Source organism: Schistocerca cancellata, chromosome 12, assembly GCF_023864275.1.
Source record: "Schistocerca cancellata isolate TAMUIC-IGC-003103 chromosome 12, iqSchCanc2.1, whole genome shotgun sequence".
Taxonomy (NCBI): Eukaryota; Metazoa; Arthropoda; class Insecta; order Orthoptera; family Acrididae; genus Schistocerca; species Schistocerca cancellata.
The window spans coordinates 117,760,178-117,783,655 of NC_064637.1; the positions used below are offsets into that span (position 1 = coordinate 117,760,178).

At 45.0% G+C, this 23,478-nt stretch overlaps 1 protein-coding gene and 2 non-coding genes across 4 annotated transcripts in view; 1 reads left to right on the plus strand and 2 right to left on the minus strand.

Annotated features, from left to right (window-relative positions):
- The window catches only part of LOC126109413 (angiotensin-converting enzyme-like), a 312,642-nt gene that overhangs the window by 276,657 nt on the left and 12,507 nt on the right, over positions 1-23,478 (minus strand). The gene's annotated exons all lie outside the window — the stretch shown is intronic.
- On the minus strand, positions 4,436-4,510 carry Trnat-ugu (transfer RNA threonine (anticodon UGU)). The gene has a single exon. It is a non-coding gene; the product is annotated as a tRNA-Thr (tRNA).
- On the plus strand, positions 4,716-4,790 carry Trnat-ugu (transfer RNA threonine (anticodon UGU)). The gene has a single exon. It is a non-coding gene; the product is annotated as a tRNA-Thr (tRNA).

The following is a 23,478-nucleotide window of genomic DNA, read 5'->3' on the forward strand; positions in this document are numbered from 1 at the left end:
GTCATCTCGACTGCTAGTGATACGAGCCCGTTGGGATCCAACACGGCGTTCCGTATTACCCTCCTGAACCCACCGATTCCATATTCTGCTAACAGTCATTGGATCTCGACCAACGCGAGCAGCAATGTCGCGATACGATAAACCGCAATCGTGATATGCTACAATCCGATCTTTAGCAAAGTCGGAAACGTGATGGTACGCATTTCTCCTCCTTACACGAGGCATCACAACAACGTTTCACCAAGCAACGCCGGTCAACTGCTGTTTGTGTATGAGAAATCGGTTGGAAACTTTCCTCATGTCAGTGTGCTGTAGGTGTCGCAACCGGCGCCAACCTTGTGTGAATGCTCTGAAAAGCTAATCATTTGCGTATCACAGTATCTTCTTCCTGTCGGTTAAATTTCGCGTCTGTAGCACGTCATCGTCGCGGTGTAGCAATTCTAATGGCCAGTAGTGTAATTTACACATAGCGAGCAAGGGCATACGATAATCTCGCGCATTGTTTTTGAAGGAATTGGACGTTGCATGAAACTCATAGGTAGGGCAGCTAAATCAGCTTGTATGAAGGGTGAACATTAATAAAACCGACAAACTACAGGGACGGATCCCTGACTGGAAATGGAGGAAAGAAGGTCCTGCGAACATGTGTCCGGAAATGGATGCTGTGGGTGGAACGACAACAAATCGTCCCGGAACACAGTACAGAGCTGCACTGCATCCACGTTACAAAAGATGTTCAAAGTGGTCTTCATTAGATGTAATGCACACGTCCACACATCGTGTCATGGATTGCCACAGCCCTTCACGCACTCCGGTCTCTCTCTGAATAGCACCACAAGCGTCGTGAGCAAGGTGCTGAAGGGCCTGCACATAAGGAACTGGTTCAGGATACACAATGATTTTCAGATGCGCGAGGTAAAAGTACAGAAGTTTCAAGTCCGGTAATCTAGCAGCATCCTATCCTATGTCCAGGGAAGATGCTGTTGAGGTGTCGGTGAATCTGTAATGCGGAAGTGGCGTGGTGCTCCGTCTTGCAAGAACCACACAAGCTGTCGTATTGCCAAAGGCACCTTCTCAAGCAGTCCAGGCGGAGTATTCCGCTGGAAGTCCAGGTGCGTTCCTCTGCCGAGGCCTTGTGGAATAATAACTGGTCCAAGTATGCGGTTGCCAAGATTCCCTGCCGACACACTGATGCTGAATCTATGCTGATGAGATGCCTCAATCATTCCCCGAGGATTGTATGTAGCCCACAGATGATGATTATGCAGATCAATGATGCCAGTTCTGGCAAAGTTTGTTTCGTCGGTAAACTAAACTCCACCCTAAGAGGCCAGGAAGGCCCAAGGGTACCGGCCGGCTGCCGAGTCAACCCACAGACGTCACTGGATGCGGATATGGAGGGGCATGTGGTCAGCACACCGCTGTCCCGGCCGTATGTCAGTTTACAAGACCAGAACAGCAAAGACCAGATCAGCTACTTCTCAGTCAATTAGCTCCTCAGTTTGCTTCACAGGGGCTGAGTGTACCCCGCTTGCAAACAACGGTCGACCGACCGGATGGTCACCCATTCGAGTGCTAGCCCATCCCGAGAGCGCTTAACTTCGGTGATACGACGGGAATCGGTGTTACCACTACGACAAGGCCGTTGACCGGCAAAAAGGACTGATGACAGAAATCCATAATTGTGATGATCTAGTGCAAAAACTGTCGACAAAATCCTTCCCACTGAGGGCAATTCTGCTGCTGATAATACTTGCACTCGTCGCAGGTGATAGGGAGAATACAGGATGCATGCAGGATACACATAATACAACTTTAGCTTACACAATGTGGGTCGGCCAGTTGCCTGGAACCTGTACTAGGGTTCATCTGAATAGCCTGTAGAACCTGGTCCTCCAAATCTCGTGTAAGCACAGTCCGCCGCCTCCCTGCACGTGCGTCTGTCTGAAAGGACCCATACTCACACAAACGCCGCAAAAGCGCTTGAAATGTTGTGTAATGTGGCTGGTGTCTGTGAGGGTATTTCTTATGGTATAGCCGTGCTGCCTATCGACCGTTTCCATCAGCTCAGCCGTACACAATCACCATCTCGGATTGCTGCTGACATGAATACCGGGCCATGCTGCGTCAATCACACAGCCTGCAACACACAGGGAACACACGGCTCGTGGTCAGAGGAACTGTCATTCGTCAGCGCTACTGACCATGGCAAGGACGCATTTCAGGACACACGTTCAAAAGTGTGTGAATTCCTAAGGGACCAAACTGCTGAGGTCATCGATCCCTAGACTTACCCACTATTTACACTGACTTATGCTAAGAACAACACACACCCCCATGCCCGAAGGAGGACTCGCACTTCCGGCGGGACGGACCGCGCAATCCGTGAGATGACGCCTCTAACCGCGCGGCCACTCCGCGTGGCGACGTATGTTCATACAACTTTTTTCCTCCACTTCCAATCAGGAATCCGCCCCTGCTGTTTCATTAGTGTTCACCATGTATACTGTGCAAAGCAGTGGTCCGATAACACTCCATTGGGATAGATCGAAAGTTACTTTTATATCTCAGGACTTCTCTCGATGAGAATGATATTCCGTACTCTTGTTTGCTAAAATCTCTGCTATCCAGTCGCATAGCGGGCAACATATTTAGCTCACTTTTATGTGGTTGATTATGCGGCGGAGCGAAACTGTATCGGACGCCTTCCGAAATCAAAGAACACGTCACAGCTAGAACAGAAGAAAAGGGATAGAAAAATACACTCCTGGAAATTGAAATAAGAACACCGTGAATTCATTGTCCCAGGAAGGGGAAACTTTATTGACACATTCCTGGGGTCAGATACATCACATGATCACACTGACAGAACCACAGGCACATAGACACAGGCAACAGAGCATGCACAATGTCGGCACTAGTACAGTGTATATCCACCTTTCGCAGCAATGCAGGCTTCTATTCTCCCATGGAGACGATCGTAGAGATGCTGGATGTAGTCCTGTGGAACGGCTTGCCATGCCATTTCCACCTGGCGCCTCAGTTGGACCAGCGTTCGTGCTGGACGTGCAGACCGCGTGAGACGACGCTTCATCCAGTCCCAAACATGCTCAATGGGGGACAGATCCGGAGATCTTGCTGGCCAGGGTAGTTGACTTACACCTTCTAGAGCACGTTGGGTGGCACGGGATACATGCGGACGTGCATTGTCCTGTTGGAACAGCAAGTTCCCTTGCCGGTCTAGGAATGGTAGAACGATGGGTTCGATGACGGTTTGGATGTACCGTGCACTATTCAGTGTCCCCTCGACGATCACCAGTGGTGTACGGCCAGTGTAGGAGATCGCTCCCCACACCATGATGCCGGGTGTTGGCCCTGTGTGCCTCGGTCGTATGCAGTCGTGATTGTGGCGCTCACCTGCACGGCGCCAAACACGCATACGACCATCATTGGCACCAAGGCAGAAGCGGCTCTCATCGCTGAAGACGACACGTCTCCATTCGTCCCTCCATTCACGCCTGTCGCGACACCACTGGAGGCGGGCTGCACGATGTTGGGGCGTGAGCGGAAGACGGCCTAACGGTGTGCGGGACCGTAGCCCAGCTTCATGGAGACGGTTGCGAATGGTCCTCGCCGATACCCCAGGAGCAACAGTGTCCCTAATTTGCTGGGAAGTGGCGGTGCGGTCCCCTACGGCACTGCGTAGGATCCTACGGTCTTGGCGTGCATCCGTGCGTCGCTGCGGTCCGGTCCCAGGTCGACGGGCACGTGCACCTTCCGCCGACCACTGGCGACAACATCGATGTACTGTGGAGACCTCACGCCCCACGTGTTGAGCAATTCGGCGGTACGTCCACCCGGCCTCCCGCATGCCCACTATACGCCCTCGCTCAAAGTCCATCAACTGCACATACGGTTCACGTCCACGCTGTCGCGGCATGCTACCAGTGTTAAAGACTGCGATGGAGCTCCGTATGCCACGGCAAACTGGCTGACACTGACGGCGGCGGTGCACAAATGCTGCGCAGCTAGCGCCATTCGACGGCCAACACCGCGGTTCCTGGTGTGTCCGCTGTGCCGTGCGTGTGATCATTGCTTGTACAGCCCTCTCGCAGTGTCCGGAGCAAGTATGGTGGGTCTGACACACCGGTGTCAATGTGTTCTTTTTTCCATTTCCAGGAGTGTAAGTACATTATCATGAAAATTCACGCACATGTAATACTATACGTAAAGGTTCTTTTCTGCACTCAAGATAGTGGACTATGAAAAATAAATAAATAAATAAATAACAATATATGACGGTAGTATCTGTTCCTGAAAGAACAGTTATCGTGGATGACCATGCAGCTTTGCTAGAAATGAAATGATAATTAAATGGACACCCTAGCTGCAAGCAGGCGTTGATATACTTCACTGGGGACATGTTGAAAATGTGTGCCCCGACCGGGACTCGAACCCGGGATCTCCTGCTTACATGGCAGACGCTCTATCCATCTGAGCCACCGCAGGCACAGAGGATAGTGCGTCTGCAGGGACTTATCCCTTGCACGCTCCCCGTGAGATCCACATTCCCAGCATGTCCACACCACTACATTCGTAGTGCGCCTAATAGATGTTTGCCCATCATACGAATGTAGTGGTGTGGACATGTTGGGAATGTGGATCTCACGGGGAGCGTGCAAGGGATAAGTCCCTGCAGACGCACTATCCTCTGTGCCTGCGGTGGCTCAGATGGATAGAGCGTCTGCCATGTAAGCAGGAGATCCCGGGTTCGAGTCCCGGTCGGGGCACACATTTTCAACATGTCCCCAGTGAAGTATATCAACGCCTGCTTGCAGCTAGGGTGTCCATTTAATTATCATTTCAAATAAATAATACTTTACAACATAGGCGCTCGTATCTGTTGCTTTCTGAGTCCAGAGAATCAACAGAGCGAGCTGGGTTTTACACGATCGTTGTTTTCGGAACCCATGTTGGTTTCTGCAGACGAGATTTTCGACCTCCAGAAATTAATATTTGTGTACCAAACATCTTCAGACATGTAAGCGTCTAGTTTTGTGCGTCACTTTGATTTCAAAGATGTGTACCTTCGAACAGATGGTCTTTATTTTGGTTGCTATATTGCTTTTGTTTTGTGCTTTTGCTTCGCAGTAAAGCTTTTTTTAGTTTCATAAAGCTTATTCTTTTAATCTTTTGACCACTTGAATCTGTACACGTTTCCACACACGAAGATGGTACAAAATTTTTTTTTGTGTCGATACGTTCCGAGCCCCATGAAGAGCTTTCGGCAGCAAACTTAACTGAGACTTCCTGAGATCGAACTACTCACTGGAAATACGCCTGACAAAGTATTTTGATGCAGAAGGGGAGTAAGCCAGAAGACAAATGGATTTTAACCTAAAAACGCAGAGTGTGAACCTGCCGCGATTTTTTCCTTGCTGCCCTGTTCTCGTAGATCCTTCGTTGAATGACAAGATGAATGCCAGGAAGTTGCTGGTTACGCTAGCGCAAGATGAGATGCGAGATAGTCTTGGAGATATCTCGCCATTTTCGTGTTTTTCCACTTCGAGGTTTCAACGCATCAGATACTTCGCTTAATGTATAAATTAAGTGAAAAGAGGAAGCCAGTGACGTGTTTGTACTACCGTGCAGAGCTGCATCAAACCAGTCTTCGGACTTAATAGCGTAACCAGTAGAGGATCGTCACATTCAAATGAATCAAAAATGTCTGAATTCTGGCCACACTATTATATCAATATCCCCACCGGTCTGTGTTTCCCACTACAGTTAACTATCATCTTTGAAGCTTCCATCTATTTCGTTCCTGTTTGTTATGTGTCAGATTTTAAGATTGTTGCGTGAGTTCCTGTTTACAGCTTGTTGCATGGTATCTTGTTCACACTATTTAAAGGCTTAATATGTGATGATGTCTACTGTTCGTTCTTTCTTCTCACCACTACATTGCTCTATTGTGAACAGTGCCACATATATCCAGATAAAGCCATATTGTCTGACAGCTGCTGTAACAGTCCTAGCTTTCTCTGACGGCCTTATGTTAAATTTGTAAAAAATTATTACATGAAAACAACAAAAGATGATGGTACAGGAAGTCAAATTTTAAACAGTTTCTCTTTCATGAAACTCGATTCAAGATGGCGAACAATGTCAAAAAAGTTGCAAAACGGCAAAAAACGGTTTTCCTCAAATAAGTAAAAAACATTAGCTCCGGTCGAAAAATGTTAAATGAGTAAGTTGCTGGGCTTAAAAAGATCTGTCGATTACTTTCTTGTAGGTATCGATTGCTTTCTTACGTTTAAAGATATACTGAAAACACCGTTAAAACCGTGTTCTCTACAATTCATTAACATTCACTTTCCCATACTTTGTATTTACTGTAACCATAGCCTGCGGTAAGTCAGAAAAGTACTTGACTTAAAAATTAAAAAATGTTATTTATTTTTCGAGAGATATCGATTGTCTGAAAACAAGACCCTCTCGAAAACTGGCTGAGTCATCTCAACGCATGGCCCTTCAGTAATGGTTTTGGATTTATTTTCTTGGCAAAGAGTGGTGCTACAACACTATTAAATATCTTTACGGTTTTATCAACTGCAAGGGTAAAAATATTACATCGAAAAGCTAGCACTTTCATTGGGCGCGTTTTTTTTTAAACAAACTATATAATTTTTTATTTTATGAAAATAACTTTTAAATAAGAAAAGTGCTGACATTTTTCCACAAATTTAAAAAAATTACGATCTTCTGCAGCCGAAATAACCTTTTTCTTTTTGATACAGTGAGTGCAAGTAACATTTTGCGACAATGATCTTGATGGAGGTTTAAAAAACAATACTAGAACATGTATCACTAATTGTTACTATTAGTAATTGAGTGATAAAGCGAAGCTGGAAGCGAGAAGTGCGTCAGCGGAGTGTACCAAAAGTAATTAAATACTGAAGTAATTAAGTAAATGTGAAAAATACCGTTGTAACAAAAATTATTAAAACGATGATGAACGTAAGCAAATTGTAAATTAAATAAAAAATAAATAAATTTTTCCGCGGCTGTTTTGCTTATAAGAGGAAAACGACTAGAACATTTGTGTATATCTCACCACGCTACCCCACACTAAGTGCGAAAAGATTTTTGTGCGTGCCCCAGAAGCCGAGATATGACAGATTATGCAAGCGCAGACCGCAGTTTTCAAAGCGAGCCAGCGCCCTCCCCCCCCCCCCCCCCCCGCCACTCCAAACCGGCGGCCCGATCAAGCTGTTGCATTCCGCGACTGCACGCTTCATTTACTAACACTAAAACTCAATTAAACACATCTAGTATTTTTCTGGAGAATATAAGAATTCAATATTAATCTGCATCAAGCACGTTGCTGTAAAATGTTAACTGCGTTCATTAAGTAATACTAATAATAATAATAAACATTACCTCACATCCAGAATGCGCCTGATCGACATACCTTGGACCTTCAAGCCCTGGGCGAGGAACTATTGAGAATATTTTGGAGAGATTAACTTAACTGTGCTACTGCATGAGTAAGACAACAGCGTCCAGTTCAGCTATGAACGCGAGAAACTTTAATTGTCAGCTCCATTTCTCATCTTCGCTTCAAACCTCAACACGCTAGAGTTAGGGGGTGTGCGCCTTCTACATGCACCTACGGTCTTTGTTAAGTCTTGGACTGCAGTGTGGTGACGTCACAGTCCGACTGTCACGTGGATATGTATCAACAGTTCGGCTTGTGTGCTTGTTTAAGTTTGAAACTGCTTTCAGAGCATTTATTGCCTCTGATGACAACTCCTGCATTACGGGACGAAACCATGCAGAGAACGCAGAGACATGTGCCTTCGACCACGGCCTATAGCACACACAGCTATACACCGACAAAAGTCATAGGACAGCTATATGCACATATACACACAGCAGTAGTATCGCCAACACAAGGTATAATAGAGTACTGTGTTGGCGGAAATTAACGGACTTTCAACGCGAAATAGTAGTTGGAGCTAGACGCATGGGACATTCCATTCTGGAAATCGTTAGGAAATTCAGTATTCCGAGACCCATAGTCTCAAGAGTGTGTCGAGAATACCAAATTTCGGGTGTTATTCCGACCACGAACAACGCAGTGGCCGACGACCTTCACTTAACGACCGAGAGCAGCGGCGTTTGGGTAGAGTTGTCAGTGCTAGCAGACAAGCAACCACCGCTTGAAATAAACGCAGAAATCAACGTGGGACGTACGACGAACGTATACGTTACGATGGTTCGCCGAAATTCGGCGTTAATGGGCTACGGCAGCAGACGACCGACGCGAGTGCCTTTACCAATAGCGCGACATCGCCTGTGATTCCTCTCCTGGCTTCGTGACCATATCGGTTGGTCCCTAAAGACTAAAAAACCGTGACCTGGTCAGGTAAGTCCCGATTCCAGTTGGTAAGAGCTGATGGTAGGGTTCGAGTGTGGCGCAGACCCAACGAAGCCATGGACCCAAGTTATCAACAAGGCACTGTGCAGGCTGGTGGTAGCTTCATAATGGTGTGGGCAGTGTTTGCACGGAATGGATCTGGGCCCTCTGGTCCAACTGAACCCGTCATTGACTGGGGATGGTTATGTTGGGCTACTTGGAGACCATTTGGAGCCATCCATGGACTTCAAGTTCCCAAACAACGATAGAATTTGTATGGACGACAATGCGCCATGTCACCGAGCCACAATTTTTCACGATTGGCTTGAAGACCTTTCTGGAGAGTTAGAGCGAATGATTTGGCCACCCAGACATCTCGACACAAATTCCATGGAACATTTATGGAACATAATCGAGAAGTCAGTTCGTGCACAACATTCTGCACCGGCAACACTTACGCAATTATGGACGGCTATAGGGGCAGCATAGTTCAGTGTTTCTGCAGCGGACTTCTAACGACTTATTGAATCCGTGCCACATGTACTTGATGCACTACGCAGGGCAAAAGGAGGTCCGACACGATATTAGGAAGTATCCCATGACTTTTGTCGCGCCCGCATCTCGTGGTCGTGCGGTAGCGTTCTCGCTTCCCACGCCCGGGTTCGATTCCCGGCGGGGTCAGGGATTTTCTCTACCTCGTGATGGCTGGGTGTTGTGTGATGTCCTTAGGTTAGTTAGGTTTAAGTAGTTCTAAGTTCTAGGGGACTGATGACCATAGATGTTAAGTCCCATAGTGCTCAGAGCCATTTTTTGAACTTTTGTCGCCAAGGTCCTCGTATCGATCCGCAGGGAACCGCATTCTGGTATTGCCCGCGGGATCTTTAATACAGATATTCATAATTACGATTTTTCTTTTTTTTTGTGACAGCGTTGCCGACATTGCCAACAGAATACTAACAGCTCAAGCGTTAAAAGCGGGCCAGACGCTAAGGGCTCCAGCTGCAGACGCGAGGTGCTCGTTGCAAAACGCCTTGCGCAGTCCTCTTGGCCTCAAATTCTCTCTCGGGGCAGCCTTGGCTTTTTGCATTCCGCCGGCTGACTCTCTCTCCCCGTCCTTACCGCCCCTCTTCCCCCCCCCCCCCCCCACACACACCCACCCACCACCAGTTATACGTGCAACAGGTCCTGCGACATGTATAGTGCGGCGAGCAACCAGACAAGTCGACGGGAACGTTCCCCTCACGTACAGATTCCGCTAGGCAATATCCACAGTCTTACTACGTACACACTATTTGGACAGATCTCAGCTTTCCACAAACTCAGCTGTTACGGCGTAAAAACTTAGGGTTGTTCAGCACAGAAGAGAGAAAATGGACGTTTCCCTTTCAATATTGTCGTCAGTCATTGGACACATACCAAAAAAAAAGAAGAAAAACGGCAGATGCGAGGAGCACTCACTCACTGAGGGAAACCTACAAATTAATTAAGTATTGAGACATATAGACAGTTCATCCATTCCCGGAATCGAGGCTGTCGTCGATTTTTGCCTGTTATCAACATTTATACTTGCAAATATCGGTGTCACGATTTCCAAGACTTTCCGGAACGTTTTAATTTCATGTTTGAAGTCGAATAACAAATGACAAAAGGAATATTTGTGCGTGTTATATAATCATAAATTAACAATTTTTTGACTTTTTCCTTTACTTGTACTGTGAAAATTTTCGTCTTGCCAAATTCAGATTATAAATCAAGGGAAAGTTAGTTCAGGTTTTAATGAGTGGGTTTGCGAGTATCAAAACATGCAACACAAACGACCGTATCTTCTGACTGCACAGGCATCGAAGCGTGACATTTCTACACCACCAGAGAACTAAAGACCTCAGAATGTCACATAAAATGTCAACTTAATGCATCTACACGTCCCTGAGAAAAAGGGGTCTTAACACACGAGTGGACAGTCTGCTAACAAATGAAAAACATTTTTTTCGTGTGATTAACTATTTTCGGATTTTTCCTTCGGTTGCAGTGTGATACCTTGCTTCTTGGCAAATTTCATGATCCTACGTCAACGGGAAGTGCCCTGTAGGTTTTGATGAGTATGTGCGAATAATGAAATGTGCGGTATAAATGGCCGCGTCTTTTGATTGCATTGAGTCAGCTGCTTCACTTTTTTTATTTCACCAAGGTGTCATAGACATTAACATGTTACATAAATTTCACCTTGATACGTCAACTTGTTCCTGAGAAAAAGACTTTTGAACAGTTGGACAGACAGACAGCACAGTGATACTTTAAAGGTTCCAATTTTACCGATTCAGGTACGAATCCCTATGAAGTTATTGAGTGTTGCACTTAGGGTTGGTCATTGCACATTTTTTCGTATGATCATACTGAACATTGGTTTTAAGAAGTTTATAGCCCTGAGATCATAAATACATATACACTCTCCGTTCAGAAATTCCGAGACACTTTATTTCTGGCGTGTAAGCGATATTAGCGCAGTAACTGAGGTGGGTGCTTATACAACCGAACTACTGGATACAGAAAGGGCACATCTAACAAAAGCGAAAATTTTCAAAAAAAAAAAATGGTAAAATGGCTCTGAGCACTATGGGACTTAACATCTGAGGTCATCAGTCCCCTAGAACTTAGAACTACTTAAACCTAACTAACCCATGGACATCACACACATCCATGCCCGAGGCAGGATTCGAACCTGCGACCGTAACGAACGCGCGGTTCCAGACTGAAGCGGCTAGAACCGCTCGGCCACACCGGTCGGTGAAAATTTTCAGTAGATACAAAAAACTTAAGAGATGGTCTGAAGCACAAACTTTGCACGTGGAATTTTTCTGCATCATGGCAATCATGTTTTGTCATTATACGTGACATATCAGCCAATTATCGTACATTATATAAAGCGTGATGTTTTTGCAACCCACAACGCCTTCAAAAACCAGGAGCGAGATTTTAATATTCTCTCGCTCGTTACGCGAAAACAGTTGCTCCTACAGAAAAGATGAACTGGACATTTTTGTAGGCTGCTGAGTAAAAATCTCATTCTGGAAATTTAATGTAGTTAAATTTTGTACTGGGGTACGATTTCGAGATATGCTTTAATTTTCGATTTATTCAAGAAAAGCATACAAAAGTGACCGTCGAATGCGTTTTTCTTTAACAACTGGAGAATCTTGACCAGCAAAAACGTATGCCAGTACAAAATTTAACTACATTACATTTCCCGTTCATTCTTTCTGTATTATAGGAGCTTTGAAAATTTAAATGGAACAAACAATAAACTGTAAGAAAAAATTTTATAACACTATTTCTCATGATAAAATAAACATGTGAGCAAAACTAATAAGGATCTTCAGAAAGACATATGAATTAATTACAGTCAGTTTTTCTTCTCATCCTTTGTCCCCTTTTTCTGATTATGTTTCGGATCATTTGAAAAGTGTCTCATAAGACTCACTGTATTTTGCCGGCCGCTTGAAATGTGTCTCACAAAACTCACTTTATTTTGCCAGAACATATGGTGTAAGTTTTTGCAGAGGTTTCACTTTTTTGTCATTATTGGACCAATATCAGTGATGTAGGCGTTCTCATGACGTAGACTAAAAGAGATATTGTAGCATTTAAGAGAAAATGTGTGTTTGACCAGTACATCAGTATACTTAAAACAATAATCTTCCCTTTCAATCTGATTTATATTCAATGTGCTTCAATCTGAATACACCACTTTGATGGAGAAGCTCTTTCCCTGTGGTTCTCCACAACAAAGTCTTCTCAGCATTGTGACAATACAAATGGCTAGTATGCTATGCAATTGAAAGGCAAGATGTAGAAAGGACGTATTTACTTCGCAGAAAAGGAACAACTGTGTTAGGTAAGTCCATTCTCCATCGTTCACGACAGTCAATAGGCAGCGAAATCATGTTCCAGTATAAGCTGCGAGCAGGCACTGTTAAGTAGTGGACGTGAAGCCATTGTGGTCGAAGTTGTCGTGTCACATTTCTACATCAAGTGTTCAAGACATTCTCCAGGATGTACTGAGGAAGAGAAAAGTGTACGCAAAGTTTGTCCCGCACATCTTGACTCCCGACCAGAAACTACGATGCGTGGACGCCTGCCGCGATTTGACTTAAATGAAAAACGACGACAGCTCATTTCTGAAAAAAAAAAGAACATTACGGGTGATGAGAATTGGTGATATCAATATGAACCACAAACCGAAAAAGTGCAAATTGGGTCTCTGAAAGTTCCAAGACCAAAGTAGGAACGAGTGTGACATGCGAGGTGAGCTACAGCCCAATGGACCTTTCTGCCAATCTCACGTGGTCGTGTGAACGTTCTGTGCGTTGTACATTAGTGGGGAGGGGGGGGGGGGGGACTATGTAGATCACCTGCAGCACTAAAACCACCATTTTAATTTTGATCTGTTTTTAATCATCCCAGTCTCTAAATTTTTTGGACTGACGGAGGACGTGGCAGATTGTGCACGCTCCTACCTCAACCCCATTAAAAGTTTGCAACCGATATCTAATTCATGAGACGGACGACAAAATGCCGAGTCTCTGACATAGGTGGAGCCAATAGTTATAGTTTTTCAGACTTACAGCTGAAATGAAGCATCGAATCTAACAATTGAACAATCTGTTGTATAAGCACTACACGTGGAGTAGTACAATTAACCTAATGTTAATGGAACGGTTATCGTTGTTACATTTGTCCAGGTGAAAGGTTTGAAATATTGAATCTATTTGTATTGGCAGCTCTGTCTTTCTACAAATGAGAGAATTATAGTTAAGTGAGTTGCTGTTTTTGTTGCACTTTCCGTCATTTAGTTGATCGTTTCTATAAGAGTAACAGACTGAATATCATTTTAGCAAAAGGCATTTATTTTCTGGCGACTCCTCAACAATACGTACGAAATGATTCATTGTGTTTTTATACGAAAGCACATCTATTTCCATAAGCACATGTGTCCATAATATTAGTTTTTACACAGAAAAGTTTATTAATTCGAAATAAATTCGCTGAATGCGATTGTCTTAGCATCAACCGTGTTAGTTGTAGATGTACTACCTATTAACGACATGTGAAAATTTGTGCCATCCCGGGGCTGAAATCCGGATTTCGCACTTATCACGAACGGTCGCCTTAATCACTTTTCTTGTCATTAATAGGGGGGGGGGGAGGGGTCGGGGGCAAAGTCGGGAGGGGTCGCAACCCTAGGCCAGGCCATGATGTGCCGGCCGGAGTGGCCGAGCGGTTCTAGGCGCTACAGTCTGGAACCGCGCGACCGCTACGGTCTCAGGTTCGAATCCTGCCTCGGGCATGGATGTGTGTGATGTCCTTAGGTTAGTTAGGTTTAAGTAGTTCTAAGTTCTAGGGGACTGATGACCTCAGAAGTTAAGTCCCATAGTGCTCAGAGCCATTTGAACTAGGCCATGTCACTTTATCCCCCCCTCAGAACTAGGATGCATCAAGGAAAAAGTGGAAAGAATTTATTTTTATTATTTATTTATTTTTTTAACACCAATCTGTTGCATAAGCTTGTGCTATGACATGCCTCATAATATTGAGGGGAGTAAATGGAAGCCGGTCCTCGCCGGCTACCAAACAGGAAGAAAAAAACAAAAGAAATCGTCTCGTTACGACGTGAAAACGCGCCATGGTGCTACTAGTTTCAGAATTATCAATGCATGTCTTCTCGTATCAACGTGGTTGCCGTTGGTAGTTCAATGGATAATCCAGCTGCGAGATGGGTTATGGAACGCGCTCCGGAGAAATTTGACAAGTGTTGATTGTACTTGGGGTTCCGTACGATCGCACAGTGCCGTTCGTTTAAGCAGTTCCAAAAATCGAGGACTGTCTTCTCACTGTCACCAAACAAGGAGCAGATTCCGTGGCCGCGTAACCACGTCACAGAATTCGTTTTTGCTCTCCGAAAATACACGTCACCTGGGAAGAGGAGCGATTCTGCATCACTTCGGCTATCCGTGCATGCCTCCCGGACTGATCCAAACTCATAGCTAGTGCATCTATACCTAACACAGCCGATGCCTCAATATTCATATACGGAGAACTTATTTCGAATTATTTCCGACGGCAGTTAATGTTCAAAAAATTGTTCAAATGGCTCTGAGCACTATGGGACTTAACCTCTGAGGTCATCAGTCCCTAAGACTTAGAACTACTTAAACCTAACTAACCTAAGGACATCACACACATCCATGCCCGCGGCAGGATTCGAACCTGCTGAAGTGTCGGCAGAAGTGCCAACACTGTTTTGTTTGAGGAAACCGAAATGCACGCTATATGCTCATGCAGGCTGGCGTGAGGTCTGAAACAGGATACGTAATGAATGCTATAAAGAAAAGTACGTAGCTTCTGGAATACTTAACTTTAATACACATTTGTAGAACATCTCTCGTTACTGTACAGGCTTTATAATCACAATATCAATTGGTAATGGCGCCTTGCTAGGTCGTAGAAAAAGTAGCTGAAGGCTATGCTAACTATCGTCTCGGCAAATGAGAGCGTAATTCTCAGTGAACCATGGCTAGCAACGTCGGCTGTACAACTGGGGCGAGTGCTAGTACGTCTCTCTAGACCTGCCGTGTGGTGGCGCTCGGTCTGCAATTACTGACAGTGACGACACGCGGGTCCGTCGTATACTAGCGGACCGCGGCCGATTTAAAAGCTACCACCTAGCAAGTGTGGTGTCTGGCGGTGACACCACACCTGCGACCGTAGCAGCAGCGCGGTTCCGGACTGGAGCGCCTAGAACCGCTCGGCCACAACGGCCGGCTAGTTAATATTCATTAATGTCCATTCGCCCAGACATGCAAGTAAAATAAGATTTATGTTTTATGACTGTTGCTTAATTCAGTACACGTACCAAAACAATATCGAAGATACGAAGCACAATAACTGAGAACGTTGTCTCAAAATCTTCGTCGTTCAGCGAGTTTTGATGTGAGAACCAACATACATTCTACCCTTCGCCTCGTGAAAATATCTCTGCAAGGATTTTGAAATATGTTTACTGCGTACCTTTGCGCATTTTTTGGCTTAAATTTCTACCTTTTCAGAGCAGGGATCTAAATATTTCTTTGTACTTTATCACTGCGAAAACTGTAACCAGTTTTGAGATTACATAAAAACACTTCAAGAAGATGAACAGTACACAGAAAATATGTATACTTCATACAGTTCCGTAAATTTTTTTTATGCGACATCATCATTCAGTTCGTAATATTTAGACACAAACAAATATTGTGAAACAGAACGTCATTCGCAGCACTTGGTATTCACTGATTTACTCTGGAAAAATTTGTTTGCAATTTTTTTGTATCTTTTAAAATAGTTTTATCTGTGAATCGAAATTTTACTTCCTTTCACGTATGTTACCGTGCAATGAGATGCTGTACAACATTTCACCGTTATGACACGGGGAGCGTGCCAGAGATAAGGCCCTGCAGTCGCACTCTCGTCTCGGTCCTCGGTGGCTCAGTCGGATAGAGCGTCTGCCATGTAAGTCTCGGGTTCGAGTCCCGGTCGGAGCACACATTTTTCAGCTGTCCCCGTTGATATTTATCAACACCTGTAAGCAGCTGAAGGTCTAGATTTCATTATAATTTCATTCTTCGAGAGCTGCAAGATCTTCATGAGGAAACTTCCACTGAAAATATAACAGTTAAGAAAAAGATACACCGACCATCGTTCCAAAGTCGCCTGCAAATGGATGTTTGTATCAATGCAGCGACGCAATGCGTGGTCTTCATCATCTATGATCCAAGACATATGTCTATGTGGGGCAGTATGCGATATACTCTCCTTGTAACTGATAAACTTAAGAGCACTGATAATGTCACAGCAGAAACAAAACGAAATCCCAAATTAGGGTACAGATGAATGTAGCACACTCATCATGTTGCATGGACTGACTGCAAGATAAGTACTCTGATATTACTTCACTTAGTCGCTACTTAAGCTTAGCCACAGAATTACACACACACACACACACACACACACACACACACACACACACATATCCCAAAAGTAACAAAAATATGGATCACAGAATGAATTTTCGCTCTGCAGCGGAGAGTGCGCTGGTTTCAAACTTCCTGGCACATTGAAACTGTGCATCGGACCGAGACTCTAACCTAGGACCTTTGACTTTCGTGGACGAATGCTCCACTGAATGAGCTTAGGTTTTGGAATGACTCACGATCGCCCTCACAGCTTTTTTCCTAAATCTATGTCTTGCAAGTTACCGGAAAGTGTGTGGGCGAGGGAACTTCTGGTATAACTTCCTTCTCTCCCTTCCCCCGCCCCCCCCCCCCTTCACCCTTCCTGACTCATTCACGAATGGTGCGAGGGAAGAACGATTGGCGGTATTAACCACCGCATTAACTCTAATTTCTCTGGTTTTTTGTCGTCCTGATCATTTTGCAAGACATTTGTGATAGATAGTAAAATAGTAAGCGACTGTTCCCGGAACGTACTCTCTCCGAACTTCATTGGTAAACCTCTTCGTGATGCATAACGGCTCTCTTGTAGCATCTGCCACTGCAATTTGTTCATCATCTCTTCGTAGCATTCCTGCGCCGACTAAACGACTTTGTCACGAGACGCGCCGATGTCTGTTGATACCTCTCTCTCTCATCTATTAATCCTACTTGGCAAGAGCCCCAGAGTGATGAACAGTACCCAAGCATCGATTGAACGACTATTTTGTGAAGCGCTTCTTTCGCGGATGAATTACATCTTCTTGAGGTCCAACGAATCTCAGCCTGGCGCCTGCTTTCCCTAAATTTTTTATGTTCAAGAATTTAAGAGAAACGAAGAACTCGACCGCAATTTTGCACTGAAATAAATTCATCGGCTACAAGCGAAAATTTGTGCCAGACTAGAACACGAACCCGGACTACCCGCATTACGCGAGCGGTTACCTTAACCTCCTCTTCCATCCGCACACGCTTCCCATCCGACCCACATTCTCTCAACTTGGCACATGCTACTAGCGTCCACTGTCCACCCCCTTTGATCGCATATTTTGTCTGACTCCCGCTAGAGTTCGGACATACACTGAGGTGACAGAAGTAATGCGATACCCTCTGATATCGCATCGGACCTCGTTTTGGCTGGCGAACTGCAGCAACTCGACGTGGCAAGTCGTTGGAAGTCTCCAGCAGAAAAACTGAGCCGTGATGCCTCTACAGCCATCCATAATCGCGCAAGTGCTGCCAATGCAGGATTTTATGCGCAAACTAACCTCTCGATTATGTCCCATAAGTGTCCAATGAGATACACATCAGCCGATCTATGTGGCCAAATTATTCGCTCGAGTTGTCCAGAATCTTCTTCAAACCAATCGCAAACAGTTGTGCCTTGATGAAAAGACACACTGTCATGCATAAAAATTCCATTGTTGTTTGGAATCGTGAAGTCCATGAATATATGCAAATGTTCTCCAACTAGCCGAACATAAACATTTTCAACCAATGGTCGGTTCAGCCGGACCAGAGGACCCAGTACATTCCACGTAAACACAGCCCACACCATCACAGAACCACCACCAGCTTGCACGGTGCATCATTGACAACTTGGATCCATTGCTGCATGGGGCCTGCGCCACTCTCGAACCCTACCATCAGCTCTTACCACCTGCCATCGGGACTCATCTGACCAGGCCACGGTTTTCCAGTCGTCTAGGTTCCAACCGATATGGTCATAGCCCAGGACAGACGGCACAGGCGTCTGCTGCCATGGCCCTTGTAACGGCAAATTTCGCCGCGCTGTCCTATCAGATACGTTCGTCGTACGTCCCACATTGATTTCTGCGGTTATTTCACGCAGTATTGCTTGTCTGTTAGCACTGACAAGTCTACAAAACTCCGCTGCTCTCAGTCGTTAAGTGAAGGCCGTCGGCCACTGAGTTGCCCGTGGTGAGAGGTAATCCCTGAAATTTGGTATTGTCGGAACACTCTCGACACTGTGGATCTCGAAATATTGAATTCCTTAACCATTTCCGAAAAGGAATGTCCCATGCCTCTAGCTGCAACTAACATTCTGCGTTCGGAGTCTGTTAATTCCCGCCATGCGGCCATAATTAGTTGGAAACCTTTTTACATGTATTACTTGAGTGCAAGTGACAGTTCCGTCTTTTTTTACCTTGTTTAGGCGATCCTACGGCCGTCTGCAAATTTGTATACCGCTGTCCCATGGCTGTGGAAACCTCAGTGTAATCTAATCTTCAGCATTCTTCTGTGGCACCACGTTTCAAACCTTCTATTCTCTTCTTGTCTGAACTGCTTATCTTCTACGTTTCACTTCTATACAATGCTACACTCCAGACGAACGTCTTCAGAAAAGACTTCCTAACACTAAAACTGGCATCAGGTGTTTACAAATTCCTCATTTTCAGAAACGCTTTTGCCGCTCATGCCAGTCTGCATTTGATATCCTTTCGTCCACTGACCCCCAATCACTGCCATCTGCGACTTCAATGGTGTCAAGCAAGAGACCAGTGGAGGGCAGGTTGGAGGTCCGTTGTGTTTTCTGATGAAAGCCGGTTCTGCCTCGGTGCCAGTGATGGGCGATTGTTGGTGAGAAGGACGCCAGTTGGGGGCCTGCAACCAACCTGTCTGTGTGCTAGGCACACTGGACCCACACCTGGGCTTATGGTCTACGGTATGACAGCAAGAGGGCTCTCGTCGTTATCCTCCCCCCTGCAAATTCGACCTGTTTTGTTGTCATTCATGAGCAGCATTCCAAGGGAGTGTTTTCTAACGGGATAACGTTCGCCTACATATCGCTGTTGTAACCCAGCTCACTCTACAGAGTGTCGGCATGTTTCTTTGGTCGGCTCGCTCACCAGATCTGTCTCCAATCGAGCACATTCTGGATGTAATCGGACAACTCCAGCATCATCCTCAAAAAGCATTAACTGTTCCTGTACTGACAGACCAAGTGCAACAGGCATGGAAATCCATCTCACGAACTGACATCTGACACCTGTACAACACAATGCACGCACTTTTGCATGCTCGCATTCAACATTCCAGCAGTTACACCGGTTATTAATGTACCAGCATTTCACATTTGCAATGGCTCATCTTGCGCTTACATTAACCTATGATGCTGAAATGTAGATCACTTAAACATATTACCTTGACAAAAGTACCAGGGGTACCGGTATGAAATGAGCGTTAAGATACAAATGTGTCGATAGGGAACATTTGTTGTGAACGAGCTTTAATTTTTTTGTCTGTTTGGTTGGTATGACATATGTCAAAGATATTTAGTATACATCAAGTCATGGAACAAACATCATCATATGTTTTCGTCGTGTTAACAATGTCGAATTTTGTACCAGAAAGTGATGATTGGCGGAAAGCATTAATTTTTTGTTTTCATTTGAAAAATAGTGCTGCAGAGTCACATCGAATGCTTGTCGAGGCATATGGTGATCGTGCTTTATCAGAAGCAACATGCAAAAGATGGTTTCAACGGTTCAGAAATAATGATTTTGATGTAAGAAATGAAGAACTTGGAAGATCACCAAAAAAGTTCGAAAACGCCGAATTGCAAGCAACATTGGATGAAGATGATACTTTGAGTCAGAAGGAAATGGCAGCAATGCTAAATGTTGCACAACAAACAATTTCTGACCGTTTGAAAGCTATAGGAAAGATCCAAAAGTGTGGAAAACGAGTGCCACATGAATTGAATGAAAGACAGATGGAAAACCGAAAACCATTTATCAAATTTTTCTTCAAAGGCATGAGACAAAATCAATTTTGCACCGAATTGTTACAGTCGATGAAAAATGGATTTATTTTAAGAATCCTAAACGGGAAAAATCATGGGTTCATCTGGGACAACCATCAACATCGACTGCAAAACCAAATCGATTCGGCAAGAAGACAGTGCTCTGTGTTTGGTGGGATCAGAAAGGTGTGGTGTATCATGAGCTTCTAAAACCCGGTGAAACTGTGAATACTAATCGCTACAGACAACAAATGATCAATTTGAACTATGCATTGATCGAAAAAAGACTAGAATGGGCCAGAAGACATGGCAAAGTAATTTTTTTACACGACAATGGACCTGCACACAAAGCAAAACTGGTTCAGGATACAATCAAAACAAAAAAATGGTTCAAATGGCTCTGAGCACTATGGGACTCAACATCTTAGGTCATAAGTCCCCTAGAACTTAGAACTACTTAAACCTAACTAACCTAAGGACATCACACACACCCATGCCCGAGGCAGGATTCGAACCTGCGACCGTAGCAGTCCCGCGGTTCCGGACTGCAGCGCCAGAACCTACAATCAAAACAGTTGGCTGGGAGCTGCTACTCCACCTGCCGTATTCACCAGACTTGGCCCCTTCCGACCACCATTTGTTTTCATCAATGGGACATGCATTGGCTGAGGAACACTTCGAATCATACGAAGAAGTCGAAAATTGGGTGTCTGATTGGTTTGCTTCAAAAGATGAACATTTCTATTGGCGTGGTGTCCACAAATTGCCAGAAAAGTGGTCAAAATGTATAGAAAGCAATGGTCAGTACTTTGAATAAAATTTTTTTACTTTTTAATTCAAAATTAGTGTTTCATTTTCACAAAAAAACGCTCATTTCATACCGATATACCTGGTATTCCAGATATTTCATTACTCTACATTATTATTTGGTGTTGCGATTTTTGTCCCGTCAGTGTATATACAACATAGATGTTTGAGACTTGAAAAGGTCTCTGGAACCAAATAGTTTCATCTGATTAAAGCCACTGTGCCTGTGTTTCAGACAGGATCCCCCGTTTCCTTCGATGCTAAGTTGTATTCCAGTACAGCTGGACAGCCTGTGCAATTTTGTTCGAATTTAGGGCGAAAGCCAAGTGTGTTGAGGCGTGAACGGGAATTAGGACTGAGGAGAGGCGTGCGAGGGTAGTCTGTTCAATTGTACACAGTCCCTCTGCCGTGGTGGCGTAGTGTTTACACATTTGTCAAGTGAGCAGAAGACTCAGGTTCGAAGCCCAGCCTTGGCACTTGTTGTGGTTGGCAGGAGAGCCAACACCGTGTTACTAGAGAAGGCCGAAATGCACGCGTTTTAGCTCACGCAGGCTGGCGTGAGGTCTGGAACAGGACAAGGAAATTAGAATTTAGAAAAATGGACGTAGCTGGTGGAATACTTAACTTTAATCCATTAATGATGAACGTCGCTCTTGACGGTACATGATTCACAATATCAATAGTAACTGAATATGGCGCCTTGCTAGGTCGTAGCAATTGACGTAGCTGAAGGCTATGCTAAACTATCGTCTCGGCAAATGAGAGCGTATTTTGTCAGTGAACCATCGCTAGCAAAGTCGGTTGTACAACTGGGCGAGTGCTAGGAAGTCTCTCTAGACCTGCCGTGTGGCGGCGCTCGGTCTGCAATCACTGATAGTGGCGACACGCGGGTCCGACGTATACTAACGGACCGCGGCCGATTTAAAGGCTACCACCTAGCAAGTGTGGTGTCTGGCGGTGACACCACAGTACTAATTTTCATTTGTCGCTTCAGTCTGCATATATACAAGGTGTGTCACCTAACTCTACCACCTCAAATATCTCTGGAACAACAATATATATTCAAAAACGGTTTTCACTAGCATGAAAGTACGGCAGGGGCTTAGGAAACCAAATACTATGCGAAATTTTAAAACGTAAACAAATACTGATGATGATGATGATTGGTTTGTGGGGCGCTCAACTGCGTGGTTATCAGCGCCCGTACAATTTCCCAACCTTTGCTCAGTCCAATTTTGCCACTTTCCTGGATGATGATGAAATGATGAGGACAACACAAACACACAGTCATCTCGAGGCAGGTGAAAATCCCTGACCCCGCCGGGAATCGAACCCGGGACCCCGTGCTCGGGAAGCGAGAACGCTACCGCGAGACCACGAGCGGCGGACAACAAATACTATTTTCAACACAAACTTGTGTATTTCTAAATGAACACCACCTATTATTTCGTATGCAATTAATAGCATGAAAAATCACAAAACTCATGGCGTTGGTTGCATCGCAATACGTCGATTAAATCCCGAGAAATTGCGAAGCGAAGCTGACGCTTGAAAGAAATGAAGCGCACAGCCTCCTGAGACTCAAGCGCGCACCTCACGATGCCTGTGTCAGGGGCTCACGCAATGGGAAGGAACGCACAATCCACAAAAATAAACAACTGACACGTCCAACGTAAAGTTACGTTTTTCAAACTGTAAATGTAAGTTTATTCTAGCGAAATGACAACTAGAGCTACAATTAGAGATAACACATTTGAATTCACTTTGCTAAACACGTTTACTAGTGCCCTGTCGCCCACAGAGACTACATCCGGCATAGAAAATACACCCTCATCTTGACCAATGAAACTGTGCCACGTCAACATATGCTCGAAGTGCCCTCTGTTTGCATCAATACACGTTTGTAGACGGGTAACGAGAGAGTGTTGCACAGATTGTAGAGTTTCTGCAGATGTTGCTGCACACGCCGCAGTAATACGATGTAGCATATCCTCTACAGTCGTTGGGGGTTCTTGATACACTCTGCCTCTCACTGCGCCCCAGACAAACAAGTCTAATGGCGTCAAAGTGGGGGACCGTGCTGGCCATCGCACGGTACCTCCCCCGGACCAGTAGTGCATGTCCCGCAGATTCACATTACCATAATTTGTAAATGAAGCCTCGTCCGTAAACAACGTATTGCTTAGGAATACTGGATTAGCTTGGAACTGCTAAAGTGCAAAACGACAGAATGCAATGCGGGATTCGAAGTCATCCCCGTGCAGTTCTTGGTGCAGCGAGATATGGAACGGATGAAACCGATGCCGATGCAAGATTCTGCACACTACTGTGGCTTATTCCTACACCTCGTGCAATTTCTCGTACACCCGCCTGACGACTGTGCGCTACAGCAACCAGAACAGCAAATTCGTTTCCTATGCCAGTCGCTGGCGTTGTACGTCGACGTTTTGTGGGAGCCCAGC